We start from the raw sequence: 14,284 nt of genomic DNA on the forward strand, positions 1-14,284 counted from the left end.
AAAACACTATGTGTGGATTTGGGCCTACATCCTCACCTGCCTGAGATTTTTAAAAAAATGTGGGTCACCATGAGCGCTTACAATCATTTTGGGGCAGCTGTTATTCACTGGAAATGATTTTAAGAAGACTGTCAGGCCAAGCGAATGGCTTGCTACAACAACACATGAGCAAGAAACACTGCTGAGAGCTGGCTGACCTAAAAGGTGCTACAGCTGTTTGTGCATTTATTGGCTGACAAAACCTGTATGAAAATAAGACATTAAAAATATTGGTAATGAGGGCCTTTAGTAATCTTATTGTTTATCATCTCCACGGGGTGCACAGCATGTTTCTACTTCCCTTGTTCCACAGCTTGGAGCCTTGTCTGTCTGTTTTTTTCCAACCCTCTACTTTGTGGCTGGGGAGCTTGAGCTATAACAAGACAGCGTCGCTGTTCAGGGGAGCAAGCTGGTCACTGCATAGCAGAGAGGGGGACTGAAGTTATTTATGTGCGACCCTTCCACTTGCCCTTTGTCTTCCCCTTCCCCTCCACAGAGTTCACAGGTATGCACAAATCATGGGGGTACAGTAACTCCTTAACTGACTCACAGCCTGCCTTGGAGTCATACGGGAAGTAGCATACTTTCTCTGCTGGAAGATTCTTCTCTAAGGTCTTTAAGACATCTGGGATTTGTATGCTAAATCTAGCTTTTGTGTTATTTTTTACCTCATAAAAAAGTGTTTCCTTTAGAAATCCAGAAAAACCCCAAACATAATCCAAATATAAATCAATGCAAATGCAATTACTGTAACTAACCCTCCTCTGTGCCTGAGGGTCTGAAACAATCCATTGATTCTGTGCTGTAATCTATCTGGGAAGTAAGAAAACCCAGTTTCACTTCCAAGTACTAACCCTGAATCAAAATGTTCTGTACTGCTGCCTCCCTGGAGGAAGCAACGTTACCAGTGCAGCTGCGGAGGGTTGTGAGATCAGCCGAACAGTGTCTATTTGCAACTGGGGTTATCTAGAAAGTTTTGCTGATGCTCCATGCCAGCAGCCACTGCCAGGCGCAACGTCATCCTGCACAGGACGTCTGACTCCATGGTGGTGGCGACAGGGACCTGCGCAGTCATTTTTGTCATTGGCTCTGGGCATACGGCTTGTCTGTCAAAGGAACAGGCACCCTGCTTGGTTATTTCTACTGTTGTTGGATACCCCAAATGCAAACTTGTCGTGTTTGGGGTGAGTTATAAGGACTGATATATCAGGGGAAAAGCCCAGCCCAAAAGGGACATTTTGTCTTTAACTTACGCAATGGAAAATGGAGTAGTTACATCCTGGGATGACATGGAGAAGATTTGGAGATATCTATACAAAGAAGAACTCAAAATGGAACCTAGTGAGAGGCCAGCCCTACTGACCGAGACTCCTCTCAATTCTTTGTCCCACCAAGAAAAAAAAGGCTGAGATGATGTTTGAAAGCTTCCAGGCGCCTGCCCTTTTTGTGACTCTGTAGGCACTAACAGCCCTGTATGCCTGTGTCCACTCAGTGTGACTAGTGCTGGACAGTGGCGACGGTGTCACCCCCACGGTCCCCATCTACAAAGGCCATTACCTACTACACGGCGTTACCAGGCTGGATTTTGCAAGCAAAGGTGTAACCAGATACCTTGCTAGGCTTTTCTTGGGGACCGGGCACTCTTTTGTAAGCAGAGCAGAGAGGGAAATTGTCAGGGGTATGAAGGAGAAGCTGTACTATGTTGCTTTAGATCCTAGCCAAAATACACAGGAAAAGCCTGAAAAACTTATGTGCAAGTACATTCTTCCTGACAGAAGGGCTGCCAAGGCAGAAGACCAGCTATCCCAAGCTCCTGAAATACTTTTTGTGCTTGCAGAGACAGAAGTCCCAGGGCCAGGGGCTGGGGGGTTGGTCCTGGATAACACGCTGTTACTGGTGGATCGACTCTTTTCTGCATTTTAAAGGAGAGGCTTCTGAAGCAGCTCCCGACAGGAATTCCCAACACAACTCATGTCAAGATCATCTCACCACAAGATCAGATGTACTCCGTGTGGATTGGTGCTTCCATCCTTGCCAGCTTAAGAGCATTTAGGAATATGTGGGTTACCAGGGAAGACTATAGCAAGGTTGGACCAATAGTACTCCAGAGAAAACGTTCTTGAGAATTTCAGTGGGACCGTCCAGAATTATTTTTTAAGTGCCAATCGGAACTTCTGAAGAGTAGAAAGAGACCTCTGACGGAGAAATAGAGGGCTCAGGGCTATTGCTGACTCTTCACCATAGCACTGGAGAGCTCATGTATCAGCCCTGGAGGAAGTCAGAGGGGACTGAACTTCTAAATTTGTTTTTGCTCATGAAAACAAGGTATGTTGATCTGGCTGTTAAAGCAGAGATCTCAGACCTCTAATATCTCTGTGCTGTCAGTGGCCTCTCCATGTTATTTGCTGTGTCACATCAGGTAAAACATTGCCTCCATTTGTCCATCTGTGGGACTTCACTAATAGTCTAGCATAAGGATTATGTGACACTTCATTTAGATAACTTCATATAATAGTAATTAAAATTAGTAAATTAATCAGAGACCACAAGGTGAGAGGTGTCTAGTTTGGGTTTATTCTTAGAGGTCTCCTGAAGAAATGTTTTGATGTCAAGCAGCTAAGACAAGATAGAGGCATTGGTCCCTAGCTGACACTGATTCTCTTTTGGGAAAAGCTGAATATGTTAGGATAAAGTGCGGCTCCTCTACCTCATCACTGAGAGCTAGGGAAAGTGACAAAATAATCCTGCAAATATTTGCTTCACTTACTAAGCAAATCTGCCTTGCCAAGCTCAATTTTTACAAATAAATCCATCAAATAAGCTTAACTAGTACAAATATCATGGCTAACTGATTAGATTTCCAAAGTGAACTATGAAATTCATAACAGATGTGTGAATTTTCAGCAATGAAATTTCCATTCAAATAAAATACTTGAAAATTATGCATTTACAGTGATAATCTTTATCCACACCTGCAAATACATGCACTGCATCCAGTCAGGCAATAGAAATCTTGTCATAATTTGGGAAACTAAGGATCTCTATGATTTATATATTGTTCAAAAATGGTTTGAAAAAAAATCATCAAGATATACCTGAGAACTTCTTGAATTTGTTTAAGACTAACAGGAAAATAGGAAAGCAGCTGAAATCTGTCTTGTTAATTATTCAACACAGTGGCTGGCTATTTTCGTTCAGCTCCAGAGATGAATCTTCAAACTCTTTGATGCCCTCTGCTGCCTTGGGACTGATTAATCATTTGTCACCTCCTCTCACTGCCCTTTGAAGAATCAGAACAGTCTTTTCCCCTTCTACAAGATATTTACAAGTGCTCTGAGGACAGGCACATCTAACTCCATGTTTAGTTGTCCACCAAGCCCTAGAGCACCTCCTCAGCAGGGCAAGTGGAAAACTAAAAAGGGCTGAAAGACCCAGCTGTGGAGGATGTGAGCAGGGGAGTAGAGAATGATTTGTGGATGACTCCAGCAGTAACTACAGCAAGACCCACCTGACCTCATTTTCCCACATGACCTCACTTTCATCTTCCACTCATTTTAGAGTGAAAGCATAAAGCAAAGATTCTGTAGTAAGGCACATAGCTTTCCTGCTCCACTTGTGCCCTAAGCCTTCAGGAAGTTGAGATATATATTACTCCATCAAGTTAATGCAAGTATTCAGAGTACTTTTAGAGCTGCTATGAAATCAGTATCAGCCGTCTTGGATCTTTCTTCTTTACAGTATGTCACCTTTCAGCATCCCACCGGAAATGTGTAAAGAAATTAATGATGTGTTTATGTGACTTTGTAGCCTCTGCTCTTTTAGCTACAATGGTCCAAAAAGTGGCAGTTGTGTATTCCATTTACCCATTAAAGGTGGCAGGGAGTCTTTTGTCTCTTGTACAGGAAGCCTGGCTACTGCAGTGGTCTGTTTTAAGATAATAGATTGATAACATCTTTTGAGAGCAACAGGTTCTAAAGTAAGGTCTTTTGCCTCATGCTCAAGCAGATTACTTAACAAATAAACTTTTTGTCTTCTTTGAAAAAAAAACCCATAAAATAGAACAAATGAAATCCTCTAGAATTTTTTCTCTCTCTGAGGGAAAATATTAGAAGACAACTACTTTCTCCTCTATTTAGTCAAAATTGTCTTCATTAATGAATTAAAGAAACTAAAGAATAGGCATGAATAGCACAGGCTAATGACAAGTATTGCACGCCTGGAGTTATGTGATTACTGCATGAAGATTCAGTGACTTACAAAACAATATCTGTGGAGAGACAGCCTGTAAAAGTTGTAAAGGCAGAAGAACAAGGATGTATAGGATTCCCTACAGTGTTCTGGAGTAACAAAGAAGTAACAGTAAGGTGTCTGACAGTCCTCAAGCCCCGAAAACTGGATTTTGTAGTAACACTAATTAAGTCAGTTTAGCAAAAGAGGGAAGAGTTGTTGCAGTGTGATGTGACATGGACCCATCCCTGTTCCCAAATACAAATCTATATTGGTGGTTTTAACTTCTTCTCTCTCTTTAGAGTGAAATGCAGCTGCATGAGAAAGAGGTGATGAGGCAGCAGCATGAGGAGATGTTGAATGAACATAGAGAAATGGTTGATTCTCTGACTGCAGAAATACTTCTAGTGAGGGAATCAAACACTACCATGCAGGTACCAACCCCCTCTTGCTCCTTACCTGCCACGATGATTTGTCAGAATACTGAGTTGTGTTGCAGATATGGGCTGAGATGCATTGTCTCATGTTCAAGAGATTTAAAAATAAACAGAAAGAAAATGACAAAACTGAATGAGGAGCCTGAGAATTATAAGAGCGGGTATGAGGTGGGGGGAAGGAATGTTTGGAAAGTCATTATTTTATCTTCATTTATGATGTTGAACTTTAAAACCCGAGAAAATGCTAATTACATTAAACTGAGATTTACTTTATCAATCTAAAGGTTTACGCATCTGCCTCCATGCCTCTACACTGTTAATGTTACTGGAGCAACAGAGTAGACTAGATATAAGACTACACTTTTCTTTTTTTCAGTTTGCAGTGGAGGTAGATTTGTTCAATCTTTACATTTGGGAATGAAGCAATAAAGCTGCGTTGGAGAGGAAGTGGGGTCATGAGTTAGGAAACGGGAAAAAATTTCTCTGAGGCAAGAGGGAAAATAAATGAGAATCATGGAGACACCAATATTTAGTACCTCACTGGAATCCCAGAGATTCATGTTGTGTTATTAAGAGACCAAATGTCTTCTCAGAGCTGCCTGTGGTATGTAATCTCATTCCTGTCACTAGAATACAGATTTCTTTATCTCTCTCTTTTGTTTTTCCTTCATCCTCTGGGAGAAGCCTCGGCTATACATGCCAGTAACAGATGAATAGCTCATCTATCTCACACAAGCATTTAAAGGCCTTCCTTTGGTAGAACCTAGACAAGAACAAAGTCCAAACCAGTTTGGAATTGCGAGCAAAGGTCTAGTGAACAGCCAAGGTGTGTGCACGCATGTGTGAAGGATGAAATGGTAGTTGTGGTTACTTTACCCCTGTAGTATTTGGATTTAGTAGATGTCTCCTTGAATAAATACCACTTGGGTGAGCACGAATCTCACTTCTGGAAATTCATATGCCATGGGTTCTGCTGCGAACACAAGCGGTTTGCTACAGATTATTTTTTAACAATGTTGTGTGTTGTATTCCATCCCCATTGGCATCCATCTGTCTGGATTAGGACTAACAATGGATTAACATTATAGCCAAGTCCTGGACTTGAGATTTAAGTGATACATAATATATTATATTAAAAAGAAAAAAAGTGGGGGGAGGGGGGTAGCCTTCACCCATTAAGATGGCTTACAAAGTCAGGTTTATTCCGAGGGTCCGAAAAAAAACCAACCCCAAAACCGATCTGAATCCGGATCTCGCCTTCCCGTTGCTGAGGCAGCCTGCCAGTGTGAGATTGTTTCTTCCATAAGACGCTGGAGGTCGCTGCTGACCAGAAGCATCAGCTGCTGAGGGCTGTTGGCTAAACCAGGCAGAAGTCTCTCGCTTGGTGTTCGTGACTTTGTACCAGAGGTGTGACCAGCTGAGTGACATATAACATAGATGCAGTCTGTGTTAGATAAGCCAACAGCATTGATGGCCAAACTAACTGAACATGATTCACCTTGTATTTTTAACATTCTTCCATCTCAGAGTTTTCTCCTGTCTTTCCCAATGGGTTGTTTAAATGCATCGATTTTGCTCTCAAGCCCAGTAACTCCTTAAGAATCCCAAGATTCCTTGGAACTATTTGTATTTCTCAGTTAAATATTGTTTTTGTGGACATTTTTGTGGTCAAAAACTTTCTTCCTGACTGTTTCTTTGGGGTTCTCAGGAAGAAGGCATGTACCAGATCCTTCTTTTTTTTTTTTTTTTTGTGATTTCCCTAGGCTTTGCTAAAGCAAACAAATAACCCCAGCCCAAAACATAAAACCCAAACAATCAAAGAAGTTCCCCTCAAAAAAAAAGAACAACAACCAAACCAAACCAAAACCAAACCAAAACCAAACCAAACAAAACCAAACAAAACCAAACAAAACAAACCACAAAACCCAAAACTTAAACCTGAAACCTGAAACCTTCCTATTCAGCAATTCTGCAGGACTAGAATTTCCATATCTTCTTTCCTTATTAGCCTCTCTTCTCAGGGAAAGGCATCTTCCTGAGAGGAAAGCTTCCTAAAGTCACAAAAATATATCTTCCTTTTCCTCGTTCAGAAGGAGATCTCTTGTATCCTTAAGGTGTCTGACTGGATGTGAGACATTTAGGCAGCTAGTCTTAGCTCAGAAACTGTGTGGAGTTTCTCAGAAACAAGGCTTCTCTGGAGACAGGAAGAGTGGCTGAGAGACGAGTGGGGGAATATCATAATGACAACCAGTGTGTGAGGAGGACACTTTGGAAATGCAGTTCTGTACAGCGAAGCAGAGCAGGAAGATCTTTCTCATTTCTTGCCAGGGTCATTGAATAGTGCGTGGCAGGTTTTAAATTCAATCTTAGAATCTCAGTAATGTGGGCCACAAGTAGTATTTTAGGCGAACAGCCTCTTCTGGCCCTTTGCCTTTCAAGGGTGCTTTTTGTCCCTTGCATTTTGGGATCAGATATGTTCTGTGTAATTTTCCGTAACTTCACTTTTGGGAACAAATGTCCTGAACAAAATTGTGACGGTGCAATACAAAGATAACACTGATGGAGCAATGTCTATAAGTGTATTAAGATTACTGTGGCCTCACAGCTAGCTACAGCTTTGATTTCACACTTTGCATTTTGTGCCTCCCTAGTATGGTCAAAATAGATGGCAATGTAGGCACAAACTATTTGTAGTTAAATACAGAAGAATAACTTCTTTTTTTAGTGAAGAGATGTCTCATTGGAATTAAGTCATAAAAAGATCATCAGAGAGCTGAAAAAAGCCTCAAATTATTTTCTACTCCATCATTGTTGCCATCAAATTTATAATATAGGGGCACTAGAACAAATGCATAGGTTTGCTTTTCTCAAAAGAATATTACCAAATGCAGCTCACTTAAATACTTATTACTCACGTCACGTGTCTGTAAGTCCTGTGCATGGGCTGCAAACAGATCTCTTACTAGTACGCTGAAATTGTGAGGCTACGTGTAAGAGCTCTTCTTGCTCTTAAGGGCTGTAAGTATTTGTGTTATGCTCCAGTGAAGAGTTCTGCACCTAGGGATCAAAAGGAAGTTAGGGGTGTGTGGGGAACATACTCTAGTCTGTCTTTTCAGATACCTGTATGTAAGAGCTGTTATTGAGATTTTTCCCTACATTGCTATTGCACTAAAAAGACTTTTTTTTTCTTTTTGGTTGTTTTATTTTTTTTATAAACTTTTACCCCTGCTTTGTCTTTTCCTTTAGAAAAAGCTGATTTGAGCTACCCTGAGCCCAGGACTGGTGCAGGCAACAGGGAACATATGCTGAAATTCCCACAGGAAGAATTTCCTTTCAAGTTTCCCCTGAGGCCAGGTGCCTCAGGTGGTACGGGATCTGGAAGAAGCTTTCCAGCTCACATCTTACAGCCAGCTAAGCTGTTGTCACCGTGTCGCCAGAAGAGTAATCAGGAATTGTCTCCCCTCCAGAATGGTGAGATCTCTCTGGCTGTAGTAGACTTGGGAGTCTGTGTAGTGTGTTACTGTTTCAGTCTCACACTGCCTTTGGAGATGTATTCTCTATGGAAAATTTTTAACCTGTATGCTTAGCCACATTGGCCCTATAGCTGGAATATCCTACTTCTGCACCCAGAAATGCATTTCTTTTCTTTCTATGCCTGTTGCTAGTCTTCCTTTAGACTTTCTGTCCCATGTAGTCTCTCTGCAGTCCTGTTGGTGGCAATCCGGTCTGGATTTTGTACTGAGTTTGGTAGTCACTTCTGTATGATTTGCTGTAGTTCTTTGTGTGTGACAGCATGTAATCTCAGATTTCCGTCTGCTGATGGTGCAACCCAGTCTCTATCACCTTTAATGGTGGGACCAATGAAAACTAGAAATTCAGTGCCTCTGCAGCCCGTGCTGCAGACAAACCAGGATGTCTGTAGGCTGCGTACTCTTGCTTTGAGCCCATCTTCCCAGCAAAGGTTTTTCTAAAAGCTTTGGGAGCAGGTTTCCATTGGGTTTCATTGAATACACAGGAAGTGGCTGAAGAAGTTTTGGGTGAAATTATGTGGTGCCAGATAGCAAGATGAACTCAGTCTTGTGTCGGAATCCATAGACTTCAGAAGTTTCATGGGTCAGTAGCTCAATTCTGGTTGTTGGGAGGAAGAAAGGAGCCTACCTTCCTCCCAGAGAACACAGAGCACAACTGAGAAAAACTGTGTCATCTCTCAAAGGCAACCAATTCCTCCTGCACACAAAGACTTGGAGAGTTCCCATGGGAAAATTGGTCTGCGTCATGGTTTTAGCTGGGATGGAGTTAATTTTCTTCACTGCAGCTGTTACAGTGCTGTGCTTTGGACTTCGTATGAAAATAATGTTGATAACACACCGATGTTTTAGTTGTTGCTGGGAAGTGCTTGTACTAGTCAAGGACATTTCCAGCTTCCCATGCTCTGCCGGGTGCACAGGAAGCCGGGAGGGGAGGGGACACAACTAAGAGAGCTGATCCAAACTGGCCAGAGGGATGTTTGATATCATATGACATCATGCCCAGTACGTTAACTGGGGGGAGCTGACTGGGGCATGCAGCGATCGCAGCTCAGGGACCTGCAGTGTCGGTTGGCAGGTGGTGAGCAATTGCATCACTTGTGAGGTTTTTTTCCTTTTTTCCAGGCTTCATTTCTATTTCTCTTTATTTTCTTTTTTATTATATTATCATCATCATTATTATTTTTTTTACTATAATAATAATCATCATAATCATAATAAGCATTAAAATTATCATTACCATTATTACTATTACTATTTTATTGCAATTAATAAACTGTTCTTATCTCAACCCATGAGAGTTTTCTTGCTTTTGCTCTTCCAATTCTCTCCCCCAACCCACAGAGGTGGGGGGAGTGAGCGAGCAGCTCTGTGGTGCTTAGTTGCCAACTGGGGCTAAACCATGACAGTCTGTCCTGCCCAGGTGACACTAGAAAAAACAGCACAGCTGAAGAATTATTTCAAAGCAGTGATCTGCTGGGACAGATAGCTGAGCTCACATGGCAGAACTCTCTCATTAAAGCTCAGCTGAGCAACTTCAGAGGCTTCTCTGAAGACACAAGTGACTGCCTACGTCAGCCAGACCCAATTCGAAATGCAAATTCTAGTCAAGACTCTTCACAAGGATGGGTGAGTATTTAACAGAAAAGGAAGACTGGATTTCCCTTTCTTCTGATCTGCTCTCCCATAGCTTACTGATGCTTTAAGACCGTTTCTTTCCTTTTGTCAGTTGCTTTAAGGAAAAGAGTAGCAAACCAAATATTCTTTTCATTAATTTTCTTGGAGACTTGTGATTTTTATCTTTCCTTAAGGAGCTCAACAGTAGTTGTTCATATTGGGCCTATGTTGTACATGAGTGCTGAAAAGTGTGCAGCGCATTTCTAAGTTCAGGGTAAGGTTATGCTGCAAAAAGAGGTGTGATTGTAACATGATCGGGTATACCTCCTGTAGCTTGCATAATATTAACAATGAAAGCACTGCACCAACCTGCAGGTTCTTGTCAAGCTTCTAAAATATATATTTAAATCCATGCCATACATCTCTTCTGCTACTGTGACCCAAAAATCCGTGAGATTAAAGTTGGTGCAAGTACCTCTCTTGTAAATACTTATTAATTGTAGTGCATATACTAGTTGGATCTGTCTTGCCTGTCCTGCTGTGTGATGAAAAATCCCAAAATCTCTGGGAAAGAGAGAACTTGAATGCTTCAGCTCACATAAAAAAAACGTTTAATCTGCAACTAAGCAGCTCTTCAGTGGCACCCCAGTGAGTGGAGTTAACATCACTGAAATGCCTAATCCTGGCCTTTGCTACTGTCTTTACTTTTGTTCCATCAGAGTAGCTGAATTACTGTTCAATTAAGGATCCTACAGATTTTAAATTTCCTCATGCAAATGTAGGCTGTGTTGTCACATTCCACATCGTATTATGCTGTGCAATATTAAGTCATTTTGTTGTACAAGATGATGCAAACTTTGTTGTTTTTGTGGAAGTAGTTACTGGAGGGGGAGGGGAAGGGGTCAAAGTGGACAAAAACTTGATTTAAACATGAGATCCAGGATACTTCTGCTAGAAATCTGCTTTTGCTTCCGCACACCATCTTGAATATGTGTCTCTCTGGCTAAATATTTTCTTAATTATGCTTAATTACTGGATGGTTGGGGGGTTTCTTTTGGGTAATTTTTTTTTATGATACAGACAACAGCTGTTTTCTGCTATTTGTAGGAAGACCAATATTAAAATATTGTTGTGTTATTCAATTAAGGACCTAGATACAGGACAGTGAAAGGGACAAAATCAGGTTTTCCACAGGAGGTGTTGTGTAATTATGTTTACTTTCAGTTTGAAAATTAAATGCATAGAAGTACTTGAAATATATTGCATGCTCTCCCTGAAGGTGCAAATTTTAAGTTTTTAATTGGAAGTTGTTATCCAGTTACTCAGTAGAGTCATCTTGTGGTATCGAAGAGCTTGGAGGAAAGAATAGCAGAGCTGAATTGTCAGAGTACAGAAGCATGTGATAAACTTGCAGCTAATAGATAGGCAGAAATTAGCTGCTGCTGATATGGCCCCTCTGATGATATCTCCTGTCCTGCCCCATCCCTAAATTCTACTGGTAAGTACTCAGCTTGAGGAGAAACAAAATCTAGTAAGGCAATCTTTTTCCGCTTTTGGGAGTTCCCTTTCCCCATCTGACTGGATCAGTGGTTGTGGTCAGCAGTATGCTTGCTGTTAATGACTATGTGGTACAAACGCTCCTTACTTCAGAGAGCTAAAAACAAATCAGCTAAACATCTCCTGAAGTTAGTTTCTTAGTAATTAGTCTGCTGCAAATATCATGCTTCATGGTAAATCTGTTCTTTGCTACGTCCTTGGCTGCAGAACAGTTCTGCTACATAGTCACTGATGGGTAGAACTAGGCTTTTTAATCAATGCTCTCTGCTGCAAATCTTTTATAAAATGACAACATATTTACATCAGGCGTCTAAAATTCATGGCAAAGTGGTTATCTGATTCTTAACCACATCTTAGTTTTTGGCCTTTTGGGTGCTCTTTCCATCAAACTATCTTGCTGAGTTACTGCCAGTGCTAAGAGAAAGAAATAACTGAAGCTTCCAGTTATCTGAAGAGATAAATTGGGGGAGGAAATATTCTTGCTGACTCAAGATTCATAGATCAGCTGCCACGTGCAACTATAAACAAAAATACTCTCCAGTAGGCCAGGGCTGCTTTTTCTTTTCATGGGTTTATTGCAGTTACAAGCAGAACTGCATGTGAACATGCACACATGCTCTGCCTAGGACACCCGCCCTTTCCCCCTTCCTAAACCACAGAGGACGTATAAAGGGAAGACTCAAGGGAAAGAGGAAGGAGAGACCATGTGTGTGTGCACATGCACGCAAGTGCGTGTGCAATGGCTCATGCAGTGGAATCATAACACTTCTATGGCTGTTGTAACTTAAATTTAGCATGACAGGTAAAATCTTAAAGCAAAAAAGTACAGAAACTGGAAGTTTCTACGCCTCTGATTGCCAAAAAGCAGAAGGTTTATCCATGGAAGAATCATTCTATATCTATGCACGCTGCCTGTAGTTGCTCTGAGTGTCTGCTTTCAGTATCTATCGTTTTTGGAGAGTGGGTATGGGGTTGAATAGATCTTCAGCCTGATGTTTTATGTCTGGTCTGTACATTCTATGCAATTGTGAAGAGTCATGTGATGTCTCTCAAAAAATGGGAAAATGAGATGAATGTTGTGCAATGTTGCTGGGTTCTCATCAGAATCAAGTTGTTATTTATTGCCTAGGAAATGCAAGGAGGACAATGGAGGAGTCTACTCCCATGGCAGTTGCTATGGACAGCTCCAGAGAAGACAGTGCTTCCCCTGCCAGTATGACCAGTATAAGAAGGTAAAAGTTAACCCTTTACTATTTCATTTTTATAGTATTTTGATTACCCATGCAGCAGAACTTAAACGCAATGGAAAAACTGCGTTGTTTTTCTTTGGCTTCATGGACTTTCCCTGACTTCATCACACTCAACTCTGTGGAAATGAGACAAAGGTCAAATAGCTTTTGCACAACTTCCATTGTTTGTATTTAAAATGCCTTCAGTGTGACATAAGATAGTTGACATTTTTTGTTGAAGACTGTTGATGAGGGGTCCTAACTCAGCATCCGAGACACGATTCTAGTAGTCACTTCCATTTTTCACTTTTTCAATCTCACTTTGAATGTCTTCAGGTCTGTAGGATACTCTAAAAAACCTTGTTCACTGGCAAGTGCCACATCAGAAAGCGTGAAATTAACTCCTGTCAGCCAAAGGCCAAAGGTAAGACTGAAAAATCTTTATCTAGAAAGTTTCAGTGTAGTGTCATATAAGAAAAAAGCTAAACAGATAAAGAAGGGGAAGGAGCTTAGTCATACCTTAAATCTACAGAGGCTAATAGTAATCAATTCATGGCAGCGTGGATCCTGGACAATTGGTAAGGGGAGACCTGAGTGCTAGTGGCATTAGTTGTTCGCTGCCGCAGAGCTGTTGTTTGTATGTGAATAATCCTATAACTGCATTTTCTGCTGTGGGAACTTTATGTGTTAGAACTGTGAACCTGTGGCAGTCTTTCACTGGTGGCTGCAGCAAATTTCAAGTACTCTTTATGATGTACTGGTAAAGACACATATAAGAGGCAAGCAAGCTCTTACCTAGCTGTTGCACAAGTCAGTTGCTGAAGGATGAATAAATACAAATGCAAAGAGAAATCACCAATCTGGATTTCTGATTCCTGATGTGCACAGAGAAATATAGACTGCAGCGAGATGCTCTCATGGAGAACTCCAGGCAGTAGTACAGTCTGGCGAACCAGTCATAGATCTGTTTGTATGCTTGAAAGCAAACATGGGGAGATATTAATATTGTCCTTCCTGATGTCCAAAATAACCTAAATTAGGAGTGATAAAGAGAAACAAAATTAGGGCCCAAGACTCCCTATCCTGACAGCAGAGTATACATCCCCAGAGGGGACATTCGGAATATTTAAAGTAGATGTGGCTTAAACTAGGTGTTGTGACTACCTCCGTGTGCCTATGGGAGGCGATCGCTACGTATCAGTAAACCGATACGAAAACTGATACCAGTAAACTGATACATAGCAATCCCACACAAGCCAGCACTACCTAGCAAGTCGGGGGAAATCTATGATGTATGAATTTGAACTGGTTTCTTCTTTTGCAGGTTGAAAAGCCCGAAGAAGAAGGCTGATTTGCATTGCTAGTGCATGTTAGGTAAAGGAAGATGCGCTCAAATCCTAAATGTTTTGGGTTTTTTTTTTAATGAACCACAATTAGGTCACAATAGTCCCCTCTCCAGATGTAGTTTAACTCTGAAGTGCTTTCATGTCAGTGCCAGTGGTATAAAAAGGTCCATATGCTTATTGTATTTGTGCCATACAGAGCACTATAGGAAGTCCTGGGAATGAGTTTCTGAACTGGACATGCTGCTGTGGCATCACCCCGTTTCACTGAATAAATATTTCACAAGACCATACACTGAGGCTGCTGT

The 14,284-nt window shown here is 41.3% G+C and overlaps 2 pseudogenes; both read left to right on the top strand.

The window, feature by feature from the left end:
• Nucleotides 1-1,028: 1,028 nt before the first annotated feature.
• On the top strand, nt 1,029-2,162 carry LOC142051963 (actin-2-like; annotated as a pseudogene).
• A 1,704-nt stretch (nt 2,163-3,866) lies between these two features.
• Nucleotides 3,867-14,011, top strand: LOC142052040 (spindle and centriole-associated protein 1-like; annotated as a pseudogene).
• Nucleotides 14,012-14,284: the final 273 nt, after the last annotated feature.

This window comes from Phalacrocorax aristotelis, chromosome 1 (assembly GCF_949628215.1).
Source record: "Phalacrocorax aristotelis chromosome 1, bGulAri2.1, whole genome shotgun sequence".
Taxonomy (NCBI): Eukaryota; Metazoa; Chordata; class Aves; order Suliformes; family Phalacrocoracidae; genus Phalacrocorax; species Phalacrocorax aristotelis.